Below are 12738 nucleotides of genomic sequence, written 5' to 3' on the forward strand. Positions count from 1 at the left end.
GCATCTGACAGAGCTAGAGCTGGAATCCAGACCTCACGACTCCTGCTCTGAGGTTACTTGAGGCTGAACAGGGGAATTTGGAGGGAGGAGCAACAGGCAAGCAGTGAGAACCTGCTAATAGGAGAGAGCACACCACAGCTGGGGTGGAAGTATCAAGAGAAAAATGGTAGAAAGCAAAATGAACATTCCAGTAATTACAATTAAGTACTTGGAGGTAAATGTACATATGATGCTGAGAAACTACAGAAGAAGGGTTTGATGAACACTTCCAAGAGTCACAGAGGAAATGATATTTGAACTGAATCTCGAAGAACCGGAGATCTAAATGCAGGGGCTAAAACTACTGAACTTTGAGAAGATTACATAGGAAAATCTTTGAAACATTGGATTAGACAAAGTTTTCTCAGACAAATCACAAAAAGGACAAACTATAAAAGAAAAAAATGCCAACATGGACCTTATTGTATTTTAAATTGACTTTAAGTAAATAAAAAAGCAAGCCATGGACTAGGAGAAAATATTTGCAAGATATAAAACTGAACAGAAATCTTACATCCAAAATATGAAAAGAGCTCTTGCAAGTCAATAAGAAGAGAAACAACCCAATAAAATGATGGGTCAAAAAGTTTCAATGGGTACTACAAAGATATACGAATGGCCAAAAGGCACAAGAAAAAAACGTTCAACATGTTTAGTCATTAGGGTGATGCAAAATAAAATCTCGTTATATTCCTACTAGACTGGTTAAAGTTAAAACCACTGATTATAATCTAACGTTGGTAAGAATGTTGAGCAACTGAAATCCTCACGTATTGCTGGTAGGAATGCAAAATGTTAAAGCATATTTAGAAAAAAAATGTGGTACTACATTATAAAATTAAAGAGTCACTTATCATATAACACAACATTCTCACACCCAGATATTTATCCAAGAGAAATTAAAACATACATCCACACGGAGACTTGGATATAAATGTTCTTAGCAGTGTTATTCACAATATTCTAAAACTGAACACAACCCAAATGACCACCAACAGTTGAATGAATCAGCACACTGTAGTTTAGCTATCTATACTATGAACTTTAAGAGTATAAGGGACTGGTGGTGGTCCTTATTTATCTGTAGAATTAAAAGTAAACTACGCTATAAAGGAGAAAACAGTAAATATTGGCTTTATGCTGGACAATGTAGATACAGGACAGCTGGAAAACATTAGAAGACTATGAGAAGAATAAGTTCACTGCTCAATTATTTAAAAATACTTAAACAACTTTAAACAAACCTTATCTTTAATGATAAGATTAAAATAACTTTTAAGTAAACAAAGTCCAAGGTACAATATGTCATCTTTATCCTTAAGAGTTCTCTGACCTACCGAACCTGATTCTAAACACATTCCTGCCTAAGTCTTCCTCTCTTTTCTTATCAGGGATATACGAATTTTGATCACTTATCTAAAGAAAGGCAGCGCTAGAAATTATTAAGCAGATATAAGAAGTGATATCCTAAAAGTTGATCTTTAAAACTCTTGTTTTAAATAAGTTACTTCGCAAATATGTAATGATTGTTCAATGCAAGATTTCTAAATATGCCCAATAAAACACCAAGTTACAGATGGATATAAAAAATGATATTCTAGCCCAGGTAATATTATATTGCATATATTAAAACATAATAGGACTATTTTCATTGCTGATTATCACAGGACTGCTGCACTAATCACCTTCGAGAACTAATAAGACGTTGCTGGAAGCAAAATAAAATCCAACACACCATGATAACTACAGGGAAATCTCTGATGAAATATTATTATATATAATAAATGACAATTTTGAAAGCTTTCTCAAACTGTGTTTTAATCATGTTTGTCTCCATTAAGCCTCTAAGTTAATTAAATAGGCAAACCAACTTGAGACAAGGAAATTGATTTTCTGCGTAGGATACTCTCAACAGAGCAGCAGACATAAGAAAAGGATCAATTTTTCTTCGTGGTGTGCAAATTAAGCTCCATTCAGGAAAAAAAAAATTAACAAAATCCCTGTTCCCTTCTGTTCTTTGTTCTTTAGTGACACGTTAATCAAGTAAATATGGCAGGAAGGGAAAATACATCTGAATGTTCCTTGTTCCTTTCACCTTTGGGAAAACAAAGAAGTCTCCTGTCTCATTAGAGAGAACTCCCAACTGCTCCTTTCAGCCTCCTCCCTAATGGAGCCTGGGCATTGAGACCTAACAAGTGAGGCCCAGCTCCTTTCTCCCCATCAAGGAATTCTAGTAGCAGTCTATTCAGCATGAACCAGAAAAAAAAAGTAGCTTGTGCATTGCATTTTTTTATTATAATAAAGATAGCCTACTCCTTCGCCTTCCATTTCATCACAATCTCATCTCCACCTCAGTGCCCCAAGTGCACATTTTCATTTGCATCCCCGTAGAGAAATCAGAAGGACCCACATTCACCTGTATTTGCAAAGCTAGAGAAAGCTTACCTGTGGCATGCCTAGCTCGAGCTCTATGATGTGGGACTTTGTTCTCGTGACCTCATCAATGGCCATTTATATTTTAGAATAAGTGAATGGAGGGTTCTCTGGTATGTTACTTCACTAAAAATCAAATGAATCTCCTTTCGTGAATGTTGATGCTGAGAGGTGTGTTCTGGGATGGAAGGTGGAAAAAAGGATTTTTTTCCCTTTGCCCTTTTTCCTTATTATCTACATAATGATATCAGTAAAGCTCTCTATATTCCAGGAGATACGAGTCGACAGTTCAAATATCATAGTGTAATATCCACTGTAGAGCATTCTATCACTGAGATAATTACATGCAAACGTGAATATATTCTTTATTCTTCTCCTATTTAAACTGAATAACCAAGACCTTAATCATCTGTGAAAGTGGTATTGTTGCATGAGGGAAGAATTTGCTAATAAATGAAGTTCAAGTAGGAGCTTTTAAATAATTCCAGAAAATTGTTTTTCCCATACTTTGTAATTCTAAACCTGTGTCTAGGGAACATTGTGCTTTTTTTAAATGTAAGGATCGGAGTGCTGAGAGATTTCAAAGTAAAACTATGCCTGATATTACAATTACAATATAAAATTATGTTACATAATTAAAATATAAATTTACATTTTATATAATATATATCACCCAACTATAGATTAACTTCATGTTCTTGTATTCAGATATCGCACGGTAAAATAGAGTTTGTCGAAATGCAAAGCTCTGAAGGTCTATGGCCTTGCTGCCCTGAACAAGCCTGAGCCCGTCTGATCGTGGAAGCTAAGCAGGGTCGGGCCTGCTTAGTACTTGGATGGGAGACCAACTAGGAAGACCAGGTGCTGTAGGTGATAAAAAATTAAAAAAATAAGGGATTGTAAGCTGACAAGGTCCTTGCGATCTGTGAGGTCAACCAAGGGTTGCCTCAGCTAAAAAAAAAAAATTAAATAAAGCTCTGAGGAACACAGCCAAGTTAGAACATCTGTGACTAACCCCTTAGCATGCTTCAAGGCTGTCCTCTAGTCTTGTCGAAGAACATGGCTCTGTTCTCCCGCTTCGAGTGTTCTCTCCACACATTTAACACGTAGATGCATTTTTAGTCTTTGAAACCAGAATCCACCCCTGGTGAGCTTACAATGACATCAGTGCCCTAAGCATGATACTGAAAATATATAGGAGCACAACAGCCTGGATTTTCAAGACATTCCAAAATGGAGGCGAGTGGGAACTATCTGGATAGAGACAAATAAGTCAGGTGTGATAACCATGCTGAGCAGGGCCTGTCTGCGCGCGGACAGGTCTCTGAAGATTGGAAGTAAGGGCTTACCTTGGTAAATCCCAGAATCTTGACGTTTCATTTTGGAACTAGAAGCTGGGTAACAGCAAACCAGGCGAGATCGGAGCCAAGCTGGGCTATAGGGAGCATCTGTGGAGCAGGGAGCTGAGCGCCTGCCAGGCTCTCTATTACTCTTGCGGTGGTGGCTTCCCTTTCTCCCTTCTGTACTCTGCAAAAGGACACCTGGAACGGGCCTCACTCCATTTTTTTTTTCAGCCACCCCTGATTTACTCCCTGCTAAGGTGATGGCCAGATCAGATTCCCATGAGAAGCCTGTTATTCTTGGTGAAAATAATCTATACTGAGGGTTCCCATACAATCCCTGCCCGACCCTTTGATGACCACTGTTCCCTGTAGCTGCCCTTTTGGATTTTTTGTTTCATTCTCAGAATCAGGCCAGAGGAGGTTTCTATAGCTTGGTACTTAGTTTCAGTTCTCAGGATATTTCCTTAATTGCTTCCCTCTGCATCCTCCCAGTATTCGTGAGCTGTGTTTTATACTGGGCTCAGCTGCTTGCATTTTTGTATGATGTTGTTTTCCATTTTTTTCCCCTCAAATATCATGAAACTTCACTACAAAATATGGGGTCTATGCCATGGGTCCATCTGTGTTATGACACGGCTCTCTGCGTATTTCTTTCGTAAGTGTACGCAAATTTTATTTTCTAACAGAGATCACTTCTTACACTTGGGCACCTCCCTACTCTGGTCCAGACTCAGCAATACCTGCATCACCTGGGAGCTCGTTAGAGATGCAGGCTCTCAGGCCCCGCCCCAGCTCTGCTGCATCACAATCAGATCCCTGGGGGATTCATGTGCACCTTACAATTTGAGACACACTGGGCCGAGGCAGTGGTTTTGAAGCAGGCGTTGCACATTAGTCACATGAAGAACTTAAAAATATATATATCAAAGTTGTGTCCCGCTCCTAGAGATTCTAATTTAATTCGAGTTGGATCCCTGATATGGTTATTATTGTTAAGTTTCACATTTTAAAGGGCAGCCACCACTGCAAAACGCTTCTAGAAGAGGCAACAGTAGGTAAAATTTGTATCCTTTTAGCAGTACATGTAGTAAGGTCAATGTTAGACCGGAAGATCCAGAAATTGCCCTGTGTCAGTGCTTAGCATATGGTGGTCATTCAAATACATGTTCATAGTCGATAGGGTACTAAAGCAGAAGAGAGATGACTAGGGTTCAAGTCCTGCCTCTGCAAGGCATGACAGACATCTTTGACCTTGGGCAGACCACTGAGCTTCCTGAGAAGTCAATTTCTTTGTCAGTCAAATGTGAAAGAGTTCCTATTCTAGTAGTTATTCAGTCATTCATTCATTTAACAAATATTTATGAGCATCTCTTCTGTTCCGGATACTGTTCCAAGCACTGAGGATACAGTGGTAAATAACTAAGACAGGAAAAGCTCTTGTCCTCATAGAACTTATAATGTAATGAGACATATGAATAACAAGCAAATAAAAAATATAACGCAGAATAGAGGCGTAGGTAGTGATAAATGCCAAGAAAAGAACTGAAGTACAGTAAAGTGCTGGAGTGGTAAGCTGTTAGGGGGGAGGGCGGAAAGCTAACTCGGAGAAGACCTCTCCGAGGAGGGCACATGTGAGCAGAGACTTGAATGATGGAAGAAGCAATCCAGGTAAAGATCAGCAGAGAGTCTGCAAGGAGAAAATCCCTGGGCAGAAGCGCGCGAGGAGTGCGCAAGGGGTAGATACAGGGCAACGGTGGTTGCAGCAGGATTCTCTGCAGATGTCTCCAGCCTATGATTTAAAAGATCAGGCAGATTTCTTTAAGTTTTGAACCTCAGTGCATTTATCAGAAACATAAATTTCCTGAAGATGAAAATATCTAATATTTGAGGCAGCAGAACAATAACAGAAAACCAGAGCATCGTCATCATTGGCTCAACCTCTCTTACTTCTCAGTATAGTAATTTACTTTGGAATCTGCAGGACTGCAGCCCCGAAACACGTCCAGAGGGATTTACTACTCTAGGTAGTGCCTTGAATTCAATAGATGTACTCCTGTTCTCTTGTGGGATGAAAAGGTACATTTATTTAGGCCCTTTGCTGCATGTGCCTCTTCCCCTTTGATTTATCGAAGCTCTGTGAACTGCTCGTAAGTCCAGGATCAAGAGAAAGCCAACCCTCTGGGCCTGGTGTCCAGAGCGCTAGAGCTCGGCTCTAGTTCCAGACTGCAGGAGTCTCTAGTTCCTGTCAAGAAGCGAAATGCCGTGGTTTTATTTCTACAATTCAACGGCCAAAGTGCATCTAAGGTTCAGAGATTTGCATCCTAAGTATAGGAGTCTTGATCGCAAAATCTTGAAGTAAGAATGTAAGCCTCCAAAGAAACGATGCTTGATGATGATCCTAAGTAATGACAATTAATGTATCCATTATGGGTGTCTTTTTCACAAGCTATTTGGCTTCAGTAGTGCAGGATAAATACTCATAATAACAATAACACTAACACAAGATAAATTTAATTACATTTCATTTCTCTTCTAAGTACCTTACACAGGTTATCAGATTTGATTCCTACAATTCCCTTATACATTAGTTACTGTCGTCTTCATTCTCAGGAACATGAGTCATATAGAGATTGGGCAACTTATCCAAAGTCATACAAGAAGTGACTGGACCAGGCTTCAAAGTCCAGACTTTCTGGTTCCAAAGCCTGAGCGCACACTCATATGGCTTACCTGCTTGACAAACACGTACTTATCTTATAAAATTCAACTTGAGTCTACTCTCTATGCAGCTTTCCCGTAGCTCTCCCTCATCAGGTATAAATATTATAGTAAAAACTATATAATTACCGTTTTAAGTTCTGTGTCAGACTCTCTGCTTAGTGCTGCACTTACGTAACTCTGCCTCCAGGCCAGGCAATAAAATGATTTTATTCCAAGGCCCACACTGTAAAATTAAATTGTAGTTTTAGTCTTTATTGCATTCTCTCTAAAAACTCCAGAAGGGGAATTATATTCATAACACAGAGCAACACTTAGAAGCCCTCTCTCTCCACGTCCCACCCACCCCCTACCCCATGCAAGCTCGAACATCCCTGCGCTCCATGAAGCAATGCATGAGAGCTGCCTCTAATCCCATTGCTTCCAAACTTCTAAAACTCTCTTCCTGAAACCCATCCATGAGTGGCTTTCCCACTTTCTCCTCCTCCCTCCCTCTTCTTCCTCCTTTCTAAATCCCCTTTTTCTCTCTAGAGTAATTTGACATCCTTTCCACTATAAGTCAGTCTATTACATTTTAGGCTTCTTTCACCTTAGCCTCGGTTGCTGAATTGACTGACCTTATCACAGAGGCAGCAGCCCTAGCGACTAAGAAACCTTCTCAGAAGAAAAGGAGAAGAAAGACAATGGCCATCCATGTTTTTATTTTGCCTGTGTTATATACACTTTCTCAATTTATTATTATCACTCTGAGATGGGTTTAAATTTTTGTCATTTTAAGATTTTAAAAAATGAGGGATAACTCATTTACATGATAAGATAAGGTAAATTCATGTAGATCCAGAACTTGAATACAGTCCAAGTAAGTAAAAGCCCTGAGTTTAGCCAGATTAGACATCAAGTATATCACCTAATCCCTTCAATCCCCATTAAGGACTCTAGCATCCTCTAGAACAGGGATCCACAAGCCATGGCCCATGGGCCAAATCCAGCCCACCATCTGTTTTTATAAATAAAGCTTTATTGGAATGTAGTTACAGTCATTCATTTACATAGTGTCTATGGCTGCTTTTGCACCACAAAAGCAGAATTGAGTAGTTGTGACAGAAAATGTATGGTCCAAACCTAAAATAATTACTATGTGGCCCTTTACAGAAAGTTTGCCTTCTCTAAGAAGAAGATTCTCATAACACATACAACAGTTAACTAGAAACAGGCCAATTCACCACAAATAGTTTTAAAATAATTTGGTAATATGGTAAATTGTAAATGTGGTAAATTGGTCATTCATTGAATTTATTTGTTGCAAACTAGGTTCTGGAAAATTTTTCCAATCAACAAATTCATTCAAGAAATATTAAGAGTTTCTACTATGTGCCAGGTTCTCTTGGAATTTATGAATGAAAAAGACCCACATACTCTTATAGGTTACAGTCCAGCAGAGGGAGACAGATAATAAACAATACACATAATAATTAATGGTATTTTGAAAGGAGATATGTGTTGGGGAAAATAAAATTAAAAAGGCCAGCAAGAAATTAAGAACACAAATAGAGGGATAGAATTTTAAATAGTGTGGTCAGAGTAGACTTCATTGAGAAGATGATATTGAGCAAAACCTGAATGGAGTGAGGAGAAAGGCACATAGATACCCAGGAAAGAACATTCCAGGCACAGGTACCAGTCAGCACAAAAACTCTAAGGAAGGAGCAACGAAGAGGACACGGTGCCTAGAGTAGAGAGTGAAGGAGAAATCGGTACATGAGGTCAAAGTTATTATGGAGGATGGTCACGTAGTTCCTTGTTGACCATTGGAATGATTCTAGCAAATATTCTAAGTGAAATGTGGGCCGTGGAAGGTCCTGAACAAAGAAGTGACATGACATATGTTTTAAGAAGGTTACCGCAATTGCTCTGTTGATGACAGCCTAAGTGAACAAGGGAGGGAGCAGGAATACTAGTCAGGAGGCTACTGTAGTCATTCAAATGAGAGATGATGGAGAGTGAGACCAGTGGCTGGCAGTGCGGAGATGAGAAATGGTCAGATTCTGCTGAGTGTATATTGAAGTAGAGTCAAGAGAACATCCCGATGAACTGGATGTGAAATTTAACAAAAGAAAGGAGTTAAATTTTTTTGCAGAGCAGCTGGAATGATGGAGGTACCAACCAACATGACTATGGGAAGGAGGGCAGACAGGGCAGAGTAGTACAAATGTCCAATAGACATCAAAGTAGAGTTACTGAGGTGGCATTGGATATACAAGTGTGGAGTTAATATAAGGTTCTGGCTAGAGATGCGAATTTCATTGATTGAAATACAGCTCATGGCATTTCTTTTATCGTAAATTCTTTCATGGCAGAACGCTGTCTCGTTCATCTTTTTATCTCTAGACCTTAATATGGTGCCAGGAGTAAAATGAATAACACTGCACTTTACCAACATTCAAAGATGCTATAAGAATGAATGAATGAATGAATGAATGAACGAAAGAACAGATACTTTCATGAGATCAAATTACACACTTTGAGAAACGAATATTTTTCTTCTGTAGTTCCTACTGTAGAAGAGAGGCGACCTCAAATTGTTTCGTTTACCTTTAATAGTATTTAGGAAGCCATGTTCAAGCAGGTGTCATGGTAAAGGATCAAATATGACCATCAAACTCGCAGTGTGCTGTCTTTCCTATCGTTTTAGTTCTATGAAGAGATAATAAATACATTGGCACTCCTACTTCTTGTTATTCTTGATATAAGAGAATGATTCATATTGATCAAAGAAGAGCGGTCCATTTCTGGACAAGCTGAATGATCAGAGAAATTAAGTTCAAAAGAAAAAAGACACGAAAATTCATCCATCTGAGAAAAATTCTATTGTTGAAACTATATGCAAGAGAAAAATGATCAATTCTAGGAAGTAGATAACTTTGCTAAAACTTAATTTTAAAATAGAAAAGATTTTTCAATACCATCCAGTCTGAATTAAGTACATTTTCACAGATTGCTAATAATTTTTGAGCTGAATAATATCTCAAGCCCTTGATTTATTAAAACTTGCAACTCTGTCCAAGTGAATATAATACTTATATAAATATTTTATCACTTTTAATTTCCAGATCATATTTGTGAATGGGGATAGGATAGTTAGGATAGTAAGTCCCAGGACATCTGGGATTTATTATTTTCCAGAATAATTCCCAGTTTGTCACTATAATTCCTTTTGTTGACTTCTGATAAAAGAGGGTGAATTATACATTCTAATATCTCTATCTCCTTAGAATTCATGAAGTAGAACACCCATACATTCACACACAAAACCCTATCAATGAAAATTCACGATCGACACCACGATTTTACTTAGAGAGGCAGATATAACTTGAATTCAGAGTTCCAGAAAGCTGGGCTCATATTTATTCACATTAACTTAAGGTTATATATGACTGCACAGAAAGATGAGCAACACAATTCATCGAAGCTAACTCAATTTCAAAACTGTATTTCAGATGTGAATGATGACAAAAAATAGAGAAATTATTCTCATAAGAATACCTGGCCACAAATAAAATGCATATAAATGTTCAGGCTTTAGAGGTTTAGTTGCACTTGATTTATAAAAATGTTTATTTAATTTTCTAAACAGGTAATACATTTACATAAATACCCATACGAGGTATTTTTTAAGTCTTCTCTGGCCTCATCTTCCACAGGCCCAGTTCCTAAGTTTGTACCCCTATCAACAGGTAAACATTCCTGTTTATTTCCTGTTATATTTATCAGGAACACATTACACTTACAAATTTAACCTACAAGAGAATTAAAACATATGATATTAAACCTTCCTATGAATGTACGTGGAATGTCTTTTCATTTGTTCAAATTAACTTTTGTGTTCCTGCACATTTCGTGTTAAGTTCACTCAAATATTTTATTGTTTTCTATTGCTACTCTGATTTAGTTATTTTTATATTTCATATGAATCCGACTTTTGATTTCTATATATTAATTTGGTACTTTGCTACCTTACTGAATTCTCTTAATACCTGCAGACTTTTCAGTTGATTCTCTTGGGTTTTCCAAGTAGATTGGTATCTCATTCACAAGCAGTTATATTACCATCCCCTTTCTAATTTTTATACGTCTGGTTGTTTTATCTACTTGCCTTAATGCCTACCTCTAGCATAATGTTGCATGATACTGGTAATGTGGGCATCCCTGTCAGGTTTCAGACACTAGTTATAATTCTACTAGTGTTTTTCCATTAAACATAGTTTTTTGTTTTGCAGTCATATTTTCCATAAATTAATATTATTGACTATTTTATCAAGAATTTATGTTGAATTTTATAAATATCTCTTTAGTGTACTGGTAGATTACCCTATAGTTTTTCACATCAGATTTCCAGGCTAAGATGGTTTCACGTAGGACTTCTAGCATACCTTGAAAGAGTAAATAATTTGAATCTGTTGTGTCTATTCTAGAACCTAGTGTATGAAAAACTTCTAAATCATAAAGCAAATGTAACAGTGATACCAAAATTCCTCAAAAAGTCTAGATACACACACACATGAAAGATAATTGCAGATGAATCTTACTTAAGAAAATGGATGTAATAATTCTATGTGGCAAACAGTTCAGGACGGCGTTAAAAAATAATGTTATGACCCAGTAGGATTTATTCAAGAATGCAAGGATAATTTGCTATAAGAAAATCTATCGCTAAAATACATCATATTAATTTATCAAAGAAGAAAAATCATATGGGGAAATATGCTGAAAAAGGCAGCACTTGAAGAAATGTCTCTATTTCTTCTCGAGAAATGGTCTAAAATTTTTTTTTAATTTCTTCTGGGATCAGTTTCAGTAAATCATATTTCTTATAATACTGTCTATTTCATTCAGGTCTTGAAATATACATGTTTAAGTTGAACAAAGTAGTCTCTTGTGAGTCTTAATTTTCTTCTTCTGTTTTATTTGCTATTATTGTTTCTTATTTTATATAGTTATATTTTCTCTTTCTCAATTAGTCTAGCAATTTATCTTGTTTTATATACAAAGCTAGTTTTTCATTGTATTTATTTTTCAAATAATTTAGTTTTTATAATTCATTAATTCCTGTTTTTATCTTTATAATTCCTTCCTTCTACTTCATATAGTCTATTTTGTTGTTTACTGATAAAAATATTAAAAATAAAAGCATAAATGAATCTCTAGTATTTGAGAGAATATACAGTTTGCATCTTGTTTATCTAAAATTTCACATGAATGATTTTGCCCAGTTTTCTGAAATTAACATTTTGAGATTTAAAGGTAAGAATGAGCCATTTTAGGACAAAGGATAATTTTGAAAGAAAAACAGCAGTAGGAAAACTAGCCCTGATAGCATTGATTTCAAGATACAGCAAGCAGTTGCCCAGAATTTCTCAAGTGCTTCCATCTAGGAAGAAATCACACGAGACTGACTTCCACATTTAACTTTAATGAAGATTCTAAATTAGATTAAACCATTAATTAATCAAATTAATTTGCATTACTCAAGGCATTGACTCTAATGGCAAGATGGGAGTACAAGAGGTCAACTCTACTGTGATGACAAAAGTTAACATGTTTGAGCACTTACAAGGTACCAGGCCTATTACTTACGCACTACCCATTAATTATTTCATGTTTATCTCAATCCTACAGCAAACCTATGAGATGGGTTCTATTACTGTTCCCGTATTATAGCTGAGAAATCTGAGGCGCAGAATGATTATGTATCTTGCCCTATGTGTACAGCTAAAAAGAGGCAAGGAAAGCTACATCCTGGTGCTAATGGGTTTTATTACCATGCCAACCCAGCAGTGAGAGAGAACATGGCCATCATCACCTCTATAAAACAGGTTTCTCAAGGGAAGAAACCAAATGTTATCTTTGTGTTATCTTTCAGCATCTCACACATAGGGAACAGCTTAAAATGATTTGTTGACTGACTGCTAAAAATATACAATTCATTTTGGGATCCTATATCTGTATATACAATGGCAACAAGAAATTAAGATGATGTTTTAAGTGATTCCGGGAGGTAAAAACACATTGCAATGGAATGCTTTGGAGTATAAATTACTAGTTTTACATTCTATGTTGATCGAAATATAGAGAACATTTATTAGTTCTGATTACTTTGGCTAATGGTTAGCTTGAATTATGATATATGATTAGATCAGGAGTTCAT

The 12738-nt window shown here is 36.8% G+C and overlaps 1 protein-coding gene and 1 pseudogene across 3 annotated transcripts in view; both read left to right on the forward strand.

Annotated features, from left to right (window-relative positions):
- The window catches only part of GLRA2 (glycine receptor alpha 2), a 167942-nt gene that overhangs the window by 101665 nt on the left and 53539 nt on the right, over positions 1-12738 (forward strand). The gene's annotated exons all lie outside the window — the stretch shown is intronic.
- On the forward strand, positions 3227-3345 carry LOC118608007 (annotated as a pseudogene).

Source organism: Rousettus aegyptiacus, unplaced genomic scaffold (genome assembly GCF_014176215.1).
Source record: "Rousettus aegyptiacus isolate mRouAeg1 unplaced genomic scaffold, mRouAeg1.p scaffold_m13_p_9, whole genome shotgun sequence".
Classification (NCBI taxonomy): domain Eukaryota; kingdom Metazoa; phylum Chordata; class Mammalia; order Chiroptera; family Pteropodidae; genus Rousettus; species Rousettus aegyptiacus.